Below are 11,349 nucleotides of genomic sequence, written 5' to 3' on the forward strand. Positions count from 1 at the left end.
AGGAGGAGGGAAAGGGGGTGGAGGAGGAGGGAGAAGGGGAGGAGGAGAAGGGGGAGGAGGAGGGAAAGGGGGAGGAGGAGGAGGAGGAGGATCAGCCCAGATGTGTGGTGTCTGCTGACTTCCATGGTATAAATGCTCCCACCATGGCCAGCAGCAAGCTACTAACGTGCCATCACGGACCGTGGAGCAGGAAAGAGAGGAGGGGAGCACTCCGCCGTATTGGCTAGTACTTCGCATAGTGCTTCCTCCACGCAGGTGCAACAGCCGTAACCAGCCTCTGGAGTGTTAGCTCGAGGAGAGATGATAAGAAAATAATTAGAAAATGATTTTGTTTTAGTGTTTATGGCTTTTGTTTTAAGCATTATTTATTCAATTATGAGTTTATATCAGTTAATTTTTAATAATGGCTGTATTTAACCACTGGTTTACAAAATTCCTCAAGTCTAACAAGCGGCCCTCCCGTGCGAGCCCCAGCGCGCCCCTCATAACAGTGGCAATACTTGTGCTGAGTTAAGGGGTGAAGCTGGGATACAAACCCAGGGCTGCCTGACTCCAGAGTCCACACCGCCAGCCGCCCGCCCATACTGCAAGGTGGGGCCCTGTGAGGGAGGAGGGCGGGGGATGCCGGTTGGCAGGCACCACAAGGAAGAAAGCTGGCAAGGCCTCCATGCCATCGCGACACACGGCTTGGGTTCAGCTTAGGTAGCAGCCACCTTGCCTGCCTCAGTTGATCAAAGCCAGTCGCAGCTTTTGTACTAAAAGCGCAATAAAGCCCGTATGTGGGCCCCGGCGTGTCCTGGTCTTCCCAAGCACCGGACCACACGGGTCCCTCTGTTCACCCTCACTCACCCTCCCAGAGCCTCAATTAACTCATCCAACAAAATGAATGGGCTGGACCAGCTACCCTTGAAAGTCCCTTCCAGATCCGAAATCCCTGGAACCGGCACCACCCATACATTGGCGGGAGCCTGAGGATCTGCCGGAGGGCGCTGGATGGGAGGCAGAGACCAGGGAGGAAGGAATCGTGCGGGCTTCCTTGAGAAGTCCCAAAGAAGGCAGCTGAGAGGGTGACAATGGCCACTTTTCTGCACAGTGGAACGATGACTCCCACACTCGAGCGCTTGCTCTGTTCCCCAAGATGACGTTCATGATTACGGTCACCCCCTCGCTGATAGGCACCTGCCTCTCCTCGTCTACAAAGTGAGGAGGTTGAACTACACGGTACCTGACTTCTGTTTACTCCATGAGCCCAGCATGGGGACCCCGTGGAGGGGCAGGAGACGGAGAAGAGGGGAAGTGTGCGGCTGACCTGGGCAGGGCTGAGAGGAGAAGAGCAGCGCCCAGTGGCTCCAGACTGCTGGCTTCAGGGTGGGAAGAGGGCAAGAGTGTGCGTGTGCGTGTGTGAGCACACATGTGCCCACGTGTGCATACATGTGCGCCTGGTGGGGGTGAGGCTGGCTTTGGAAGCCTGCGTGCAGGGTGTTGGCAGTACTTCCGCTATATGAATAGCGCCCCAGCCGTGAGGCAGTCCTGGGGCCTGGGCACAAAGGTGAATGCTGCCTGGGGAACGCTAGAAGGTGCTGGGATCTCTGCAGTGTTGCCATGGAACCCCAGGAGAAGAGCAGGCTGGGAAATGACTGCTGGGTGCAGCTCCATCTCGAAGGAGCCCGCATCACGCCTTTGGCAGAATATCAGGTGGGAGTCTTGGTACACAATGAGCCATTGTTCTGTTTCCAAGGTTTTATGAATCATTTTGCCGCCGATCTTAAAAAAATAATAATATACAAGCCTCAGAGGAGGAAGCCTTCAGCTTATTTTCTCAGAGAGAGGGACACGAACTTGGGGAGAATTCTTTCCCGCGTCTCGCCTGCACAGATACTTGATCTTCCCACAACTGTCAGAAAAGCCTCTTTGAAGTCTGTGATACCGCCCGTAGCGCAGGCCACCTCAGTGCTGAGCCTCAGCCTGGGAAGGAAAACCTGGATTCTGAGCAAGGAGGGAACAGAAAAGTACCCAGACCCGGGGACTGCCAGGAAGATGGATGCCAAGCTGCTCAAGCTAAGGCAAGGCGGTTGCTGTGTGACCCAGGCAGGCCCCGCGTGGGCCAGTACCCTCAGGAAGTCCAGCTCGGCAGGACCAGCCCCTGCAGGAGAACCCTTTAGGCCTCCATGGGGTACCGGCATTTGCCTTAAGGTAATAAAGCTCTCCCTAGGTTTGCCATGACCTCATTTCCGAGAACGCACATGCAACTCATGGCTAAGCAGAGCTCCCGGCTTTATTCTTCACTCATCTGCCTTCTGGCCCACTTGTCCTCCTGGTCTGTCTGCTGGCCTACTGGCTGAAGCTTCCCCCGGAAAGCCAACTACAGAAGAGCACAGGAGGAAAGCCTTGGACTCCAGCTACCAAAGGCTCATTGGCTGTGCTGCTTAAGGCATCCCCTGCTCCCAAGCAGAAGCTGGAGTGCTGGGTCCCTCTCGGGGCACCTACCCTGCCTGCTCTATAGCACTCTCGGCAACTTGCTGATCCAACTGCCAAGGGCTGGAATCCAGACAGTGCTCTGTGATGCCCGTTCACAAGCTGGTCTCTCTCGGTTTTGTTTGTCCAAACAGGAAATGGGGGGTTGAGGACTTGTCTAGAGCTCATGTGACTCTGCCGCCATCATCAGTGTGGATCCCCATCTCCAGCTTCCCCAGAAACAGCTGCATTCCTTCACCTGGTCTGATTCTTGACCTTGACATGCACCAGCTTTTGTTTCCCTTGCCGCCCTGGACTCAAGTCCCATCTTGGTTTCCCCCCTCTCCCCATAGCCCCGACTCTGAAACACCTTCCAGCCACAGCCCATGCCCTCCTTGCCTCCCGGGCCTCCGTCCTCGCCTCCTCCTAGGGCCTGGCTCCTTCGTGCAGATGGCTCCAGCACTGGTTATTATTTAAGCGAGCTGCTTCTGGCTCACATGTTAATTAAAACCCGCTGTCCAAAATCTCTTGGTACAATTTGCAGTGTAATCTGTAGCCTCTAGTGCATCATTGTATCTCTATTAAAAGGGATTCTCTGTAATGATGCGGGGATTTAATTAGTTTCTTTGCCAATGTTGTAAAACACAGTGATAAACGAGCCAACAGGTCCGCGGATCATTATTCTCCTCAAGATGAGCTTATTAGCTGATTATGAATCATTAACAAAGTCTACACGGGATTTTCTTATCTAATTCAACACAATTTTTAACATTCAATGCTCAACATCCATTTCTCTCCACCAGCAACATTGGGTGGTGATTGCAATCTGTATGCATGGCTTCCTATTCTCTGCTGGGGTTTTCCCCTTCTTCATATTTCATTTTAGATACACTGAGGGGGACAACTCAATATATGGTCCTCAATATTTAGATATATGTTATGGTCTCCAATATTTAGATATGTATTGGAGACAATACGGTGAGGAACTCGGGGTCCCATTTTATGGAGGGGAAACAGCCACCATGAATGGGGCCTGAGAGTGTGTTTTGGCTTTGGAAAATAGTAGGGTCTTCAGAGTGCTCTCTGGGCACTCTTCTCACTCTGTACTCTCTGCCTGGACAAATACAGGGACAAAATGGGTCTGTACAAGTTCCTATGTGCATGGGTGTGTGTGCTCTGTGTAGTCACATGTATGTGTCCATGGCCTGGGGATAGCGCTTACTTGTTCAGTATGCATCATGTGCATTCGTGTGTGTGTGTGTGTGCACGTGCACACGTGTGTGCACACAAGTACATGCACATAGAGGGAAGCTTAAGGAAAGAGAAATTCTGGACAGGCTTTCAGACTGATGTTTTTCAACCACTCTGTGACACGTCAGTATCCCCCAAAAGTTTCAGAAGGGCCCTCCCTAGCTTTCCAGCTTGGGGTCATTCCTTTTCAGTCAGCACATATATGGATCCCTGATAGGGGCACAGTGCTTGGCAAGGGTAGCCCTGCAACAGCCCTGTGAGGTAGGCCTGAATCCAGTATAATTGGTGTCCTTGTAGGAAAAGGACATTTGGACATTGACACACAGTGAGAGACCATGTGAGGACACAGGGAGAGGTGGCCATCTACAAGCTGAGAAGAGAAGCCTCAGAAGAAACCAACCCTGCCAACACTTTGATCTCAGACTTCTGGCCTCCTGAATTGTGAGAAAATTCGTTTCTGTTGTTCAAGCCATACAGTCTGTGGTACTTCGTATAGCAGCCCTAGCAAACCAGTACAGGGAACAAACTCTCACGGAGGATGATTCTTCATCCAGCTTGTGAGTGCAGTGTCCAAGGGAGGGCAATACACAGGCACGCACTTCAGGCCACAGTCCATACCCAAACAGGTCCAACCCAGCCAGGGAGGCAAAGTAGTGGACAGCGAGGTGATAAAAAATGCTCTAGATGAGGTATAGGGATTCCAAGTAATTCATCCGTTCATCCTTCATGAGCCCAGTGAGGAAGGGAGGGGTGCTGAAAAGAACTTAGGGTCCAGGGGCCCAGCCAAGTCAGTGAGGTGTCAGGCATCTCCAGTCCCGGCAGGGATACAAAGTTCTGGACAAGGACGCAGAGGTAGAATCTTGGCCATGCCAACAGAACCAGTGTGGCAGCAGATAAATTCCTTGCAGAGCTTTCCACAAGCCCACAGGAGCAAAGTAGGTATTCCGCAAAGATTCGTGGAATGACTGAGCATCAGATAACTCCCTTTCTGTATCAGTTAGCACTGCTCTGTAACAAGGTATCCTACAACTTAGTGTTCTAAAACAACCGCCCTTTCATATTACTCATAAGCCTATAGGTCCAGTTAAGCTTTCTGTTGATTTGAGTCTGCTTTCTACCAATCTGGGCCAGGCTTAACTAATCTCAGCTGGGCTTGCTCATGTATCTACTGTGAACTGGAAGTGAGCTGGGGGCTGGATGGTCTAGGATGGCCTCTCCCCCATGTGTCCCTCACATCCCTCCATGAGGATAGCCCAAGTATCGTCTCAGGTCAACAGCAGGGGTCAAGACAGGATACAAGAGAAACCAGGACAAGAGAGAGCTAGCCTTGGATAAGGTTCCAAAAGAAAACTAGTCTGGTTATCACAGGGAAGGCAGAGACACAAGAGAAGATGCGGAAATCTACAAGTACTTTTCTAGCTTCTGCCCCTATGACATTTGCAAACATCACATTAGCCCTAGCAAGTCATGTGGCCAAGCCCAGAATCAGGGTAGGAGGGGACTACAAAGTTACAGGGCAAAGGGGTTAGATACAGAAAGATCATTACTAGGGGCCATTGGTGTCATTAACCCACTACCATGAGTGAATCAACAAATGTTTGAGGCAGAGGTCAATGGAGCAAAACTAAATCCAGACTCACTTGCTGGTGGGGTGAAGTCACTTATTCTTCCCTGTCCTTGATCAGGACTGGCTTAAATGCTGTAAGAGCTGAGCCTGACCCTCTGTAGCTCCACAATGAAGGGATAATAACTTCCACTGGATGGTCCCTGAGGCTACACCTGGCCCCACTCAATATGATTGGAGTGCTACTAAATGTTGCATGGGAATCTGAAAATAGTAGGGTCTTCAGAGTGCTCTCTGGGCACTCTTCTCACTCTGTACTCTCTGCCTGGACAATCACATCCCCTTCCACCCCACTCAACATCTCAACCTTTTCTCCTGCCCTGACACAACTGAAGACCATGTCTTGATCCCTGGCCTAGCTCCTGCACTTAGAAGGGTAATTAATACAAACTGAACATATAATAAATTATTGTTTAATAAATGAATGAAGCCCAAATGAGATGCATAGGATTAATTTATGTACCACAGGGGAATTTTCCAAGCTGCTCCCCAGGTTCCCAATGAACACTTCTAGAATTATTGATTAAAATTTAGATATCGATCTGCTTTTCAAATTTCCCATTACTATATTGTAAAAGGTAGTATTCACTGTGACCTGCTTATATTCATGATGACCTTTAACTGTGGTATTTAATCTAAGAAAAAGGGGGAGGATGGCATCTTGGTCTTCAAATATTTCAAGGGATTTTTGAAGGCATTTTTGAACAGGTGTCTTCAGAGGACACACTAGGACCAGAGGAAGATTTTGGCTCAATAGAACATCTTCCTCATGGACAAAAAGAGTATAATGGGGTAAGCTCCAGAATTGACAAAGAGACAAAGAGAAAATTCATGGGAAATAATGCTTAACAATATTCCAAGAACACTACATCAAAAACTAATGATGTACTATATGGTGACTAACATAACATAATAAAATTAAAAAAAAAAAAAAAAAGAATATTCCAAGAACATAGAATAAACATGATTTGAGTAAATGGATTTGTAGAGACATGGAGAATGGATTGACAAGCTAATATTAGTCTAAAGGCACTTCATAAAAGGAGAATGAAGAAAATGATAGAAATGGAACATTTGAAAACATTGGAACTGAAAAATTTTCAGAATTAAAGAATATATAATTCATTATATAATAAATAGATCAATGATGATAATTCTACACACAGAGACATATTATAGAAAGTGTGTAAAATATCAAGGAAAAAATTAAATCTTTAAAACTACCAAAAGATAGATAATTTACAAAGAAATGATACCTGGAAAGAGAGCAAAATTCTCAGCAGCAGTAATATGCAGCAAAAAGACAGTAAAGTAGTAGTTGTAAAATGCTGAAGGAAAATAGCTGGCAATCTTGAATTTTATACCCAGATAAATGATCATTCAAAATGAAAGGGGGAAAAAAAGCCTTTCAGACATACAAAGACTATAAGTTTCCCAACTCATTAAAGAACTCTTAGAGACTTGAAGTTTCATCTCCAACACATAAAGCCATAATTCTCATCCTTTCAACAACAATAAAAGCTGAACAAATTGAAAATTGTGACTTTTCTTGGATCCATTAAGGAATTAAGGGCAAAGTGCAAACCACTACCTTGAAATCTGGAAAGACAGGTTAATACGAAGAATCACAGCCCAGATCAACTCACCTTGAGCAAAAGCTGCTAGAGCCATAGATGGGAGGTAAACTTAAACAGTAATTTTAATGAATTGCTGGAGATGGAGTATAAATCAGTGTAAGTGAGAAGCTCTTCAGAGCTGCAGTCACAGGGCATCTTGCACTTCTGTGGGTCTTACCTCCAGGAACCCCACCAAGTTGTCATGATGAAGAGTCAAAACAACAATCCCATGTCTTTGGCAAGGGGAAGGGAACAGTAATCATTTTGAAATAATGTCCAGAGCATTCTCCTTAACAAAGGCCTATCTGTCAATGGCAAAGTGCTTTATTTGATGTGGGGGAAGGGAATTTATCCAACTCGAGCCCTCTCTAGTCTTTCTGTCTCACCAAAGGAATCCAAGCACATAAGAATCATTTGTGAAGGTCACAGCTCAGGTATACAAGCTCACTAAAGACTAAGACTTATTCACAGGATTATAGATGTCCTCTCCTCTCCCATACCTTACCACCACAATAGAGCTCCAGTATGTTAACAGTGGATTACAGGTGAAACAGCTATAAGACCCAGACTCTATTTAAGAGAATTTCTAGGGAAACCCAAAAATAAAAGATAATTTAAAAAATAAGGATACTAGAGGAAATTAAAGCTTTTGAAACCTACAGCTACAACAAACATTAAACACAGCTCAACTCCTAGCCATGTTAACATAAAACTTCACACTAAAGGCCTATTTACCTCAGTTCAGTTCATATTACCTAATACATCATGTTCTGCTTTCAACAAAAAATTACAAGGCATGATAAAAGTAAGAAAAAAAAATGTATGATTTGAATAGACAAAGCAATCATCAGAACCGGACTCATATATGGCAGAAATTTTGGAATTATCACACTGAGAATTTAAAATAACTATGATTAATACATTAAAGACCCAATGGAAAAAGTAGACACTATGCAAAAGCAGATGGGCAATGAAAGCAGAGACAGAAAATCTATGAAAGAATTTTAAAAATACTATAAATAAATTAATTAATTAATAATAAATAAAGTTGTAACTTCATAATCACCAAAACTTGGAAGCAACCAAGGTGTTCTTCAGTAGATGACTGGATAAACTGGTTCCTCCAGACAATGGAATATTATTCAGTACTAAAAATAAATAAATAAATAAGCTATCAAGTCAAAAACCAACACAGAGGAATCTTGAATCACTTTACTAAGTGAAAGAATCCAACTGAAAAGGCTGAATACCATATGATACTATATGATTCCAACTACATGACATTCTGGAACAGGCAAAACTGTGGAAACAATAAAAAGATCAGTGATTGCTAGAGATTGTGGGGAGGTGGTGAATAAAGGGAACACAGAGGATTTTTAGGACAGTGAAAAATAGTCTGTATGATATAATAATGATGGACACATGTCATTATACATTTATCTAAACCTACAGAATGTGCAACACCAAGAGTGAACCTTAATGTAAAGTCCAGACTTTGGGTGATTATGATGTGTTAATGTAAGTTCATCAATTGTAACAAATGTCCCACTCTGGTGGAAGATGTTGATAGTAGGAGAGGTTGTGAATGTGTGCAAGCAGGAGGTATATGAGAAATCTCTGTATTTTCCTCTTAATTTTGCTGTGAACATAAAATCTCTCTTAAAAAATAGTATTTTTTAAAAATATATTTATTTATTTTTAGAGACAGAGCATGTGAGCAAGTGAGCGGGGGGGGGGGAGGGGCACAGAGGGAATCTCCAGGAGACTCCACCCAGAGCATGGAGCCCTAGCAGGGCTCGATCCCACAACCCATGAGATCATGACCTGAGCCAAAAACCAAGAGCCAGACACTCAACTGACTAAGCCACCTGGGCGCCCCTTAAAGAAAATCTTAAAAATTTTGTAACAGAAATAAAGAATGTCTTTCATGGGCTCATCAGTAGAAAGGACATGGCCAAACTAAAAATCATTGAAACTGAAAATATGTCATTTCCCAAACTGAAATGCAAGGGGGGGAAAAAGAATGAGAAAATAGAACAAAATATCCAATAACTGTGGAACAATTTTAAAAGGTGTAACAAATGTATAATTAGAATACCAGAAGAGAAGGAGAAGAAAGAGGAGACAGAGCAGAAGAAATATTTGAAGGAGTAACGGCCAGGGAATTTTCAAAAAATGATGACAGACACCAAAACACAGATCCAGAAGCTTAGAGAACACCAAGTAAGATAAATACTAAAAAATCTATTCCTAAGCATATCATATTCAAACTATACAAAACCAAAGACAAAGAGAAAATCTTGAAAGCAACAGAGGGGAAAAAAAACACTTTACCTATAGAAGAACAAGGATAAGAACTACATTAGACTTCTCATCAGAGACCATGAAGGCTTGGGGCACCTGGCTGGCTCAATCAGTGAAGCATGTAACTCTTGATCTTGGGGTTGTGAGTTTGAGCCCCACATTGGGTGTAGAGATTACTTTAAAAAAATAAAATCTTTAAAAAAAAAAAAACTAAAAAACAAGAAACCATGCAAGCTAAAAGAGAGTGGAGGGAAATATTTAAACTGTTGAAAGAGGGGCACCTGGGTGGCTCAATCAATTGAGCATCTGACTCTTGATTTTGGCTCAGGTCATGACCTCAGGGTTGTGATATCAAACCCCACATTGGGCTCTGCACTGAGCATGGAGCCTGCTTAGGATTCTCTCTCTCCCTCTTTCTCTGCCCCTCCCCACCCCCACTTGCACACTCTCTCTCAAAAAAAAAAATAAATAAAAAACTGTTGAAAGAAAAAAAACCATTGACCTAGAATTCAATATCCAATGAAATTATCCTTCAAAAGTGAAGAAGAAATAGACTTTCTCAGACAAACAAAACCTCAGAGAATTCATCACCAATATACCTGTTCTGCAAGAGATGTTTAAAGAAGGTCTTCAGGGAGAGGGAAAATTACATAGGTAAGAAATTTGGATCTATACAGGAAAAGAAAGATCATCAGAGAAGGAATAAATGAAGGTAAAATAAAATACTTTGTTTTTTTATTGTTAACTGAGCCAATAGATTATCGTTTGCTCCAAATAATAATAGTAACAATGTATTAGGTGATTATAGTACATGGATAAGTGAAATAAATGGCAGTGATGTAACAAAAGACAGGAGAAAGGAATTGGTAATACTCTATTATAAAGGTAACTGTACTACCCATAAGGCAATATAGTGTTATTTGAGAGTACATGTAGGCAAGTTATAAACGTATATTGCAAACTCTAAGGAAAACAGTAAGAAATCTTTTACAAGAAATATAATTGAGTTTGTTTTTCTTTTCTTCTTAGCAATCAGCGGACCACTTGCACTCTTCTTTTCCTTCACTGTCCCCCAGTTCCTGGATCAGCCGATGCCAGGGGTTTTGGAGACTTGAAAAGCCCCGCCAGCCTCCAGGTGTTCAACGACTACCTGGCAGACAAGAGCTACATCAAGGGGTGTATGCCATCATAAGCAGACCAGCAGTATTTGAAGCAGTCTCCGGCCCCACACCCACTGACTGGTATCATGCCCTATGTAGATATAAGCACATCAAGTCTTAAGAAAAGGAAAAGGCCAGCCGTCCAGGAGTGAAGAAAGCTTTGGGCAAGTATGGCCCTGCTAATGTGGAAGACACCACAGGAAATGGAGCTACAGATAGTAAAGATGATAATGACATTGATCTCTTTGGATCTGAGGGGGAAGAGGAAAGTGAAGAAGCCAAGAGGCTAAGAGAAGAATGCCTTGCACAGTATGAGTCAAAGAAAGTCAGAAAACCTGCACTTGTTGCCAGATCTTCCACCTTACTGGATATGAAACCTTGGGATGAGATAGATATGGCAAAACTAGAGGAGTGCATCAGGAACATTCAAGCAGACACCTTGGTCTGGGGCTCTTCTACACTAGTTCCAGTGGAGTATGGAATTAAAGAACTTTAAGTACAGTGTGTAGTGGAAGGCAATAAAGTTGGAATAGATATGCTGGAGGAGTGGATCACTGCTTTTGAGGACTATGTGCAGTCCATGGACATGGTTACTTTTCACAAGATCTAAAATCCATTGTAGATCAATACCATTAAATAAAAGCTGAAAGACAAAAAAAAGAAAGAAAGAAAGAAAGAAAAGAAAAGGAAAAAATATATGATTGATATGCTAAGAGACAAAATAAGATCATATAAAATGCTCAATTAAAACAGAAGGATGGGGGTGCCTGGGTGGCTCAGTCAGTTAAGTGTCTGTTTTCAGCTCAGGTCATGATCCTGGAGTCCCGGGATCGAGCCCCATGTTGAGCCCACATCCAGCCCTGCATCGGGCTCCCTCCTCAGCAGAGAGTCTGCTTCTCTCTCTCCCTCTGCCCCTCCCACCCTTGTGCTCTCTCCCTCT

General features: G+C 44.1%; 1 pseudogene; it reads left to right on the plus strand.

Annotated features, from left to right (window-relative positions):
- LOC118019614 overlaps positions 1-11,019 on the plus strand; it is a 91,509-nt pseudogene extending 80,490 nt beyond the window's left edge.
- Positions 11,020-11,349: the final 330 nt, after the last annotated feature.

The sequence above is a fragment of the Mirounga leonina genome, unplaced genomic scaffold (assembly GCF_011800145.1).
Source record: "Mirounga leonina isolate KUSES-001 unplaced genomic scaffold, KU_Mleo_1.0 Mir_173, whole genome shotgun sequence".
NCBI classification, from domain to species: Eukaryota; Metazoa; Chordata; class Mammalia; order Carnivora; family Phocidae; genus Mirounga; species Mirounga leonina.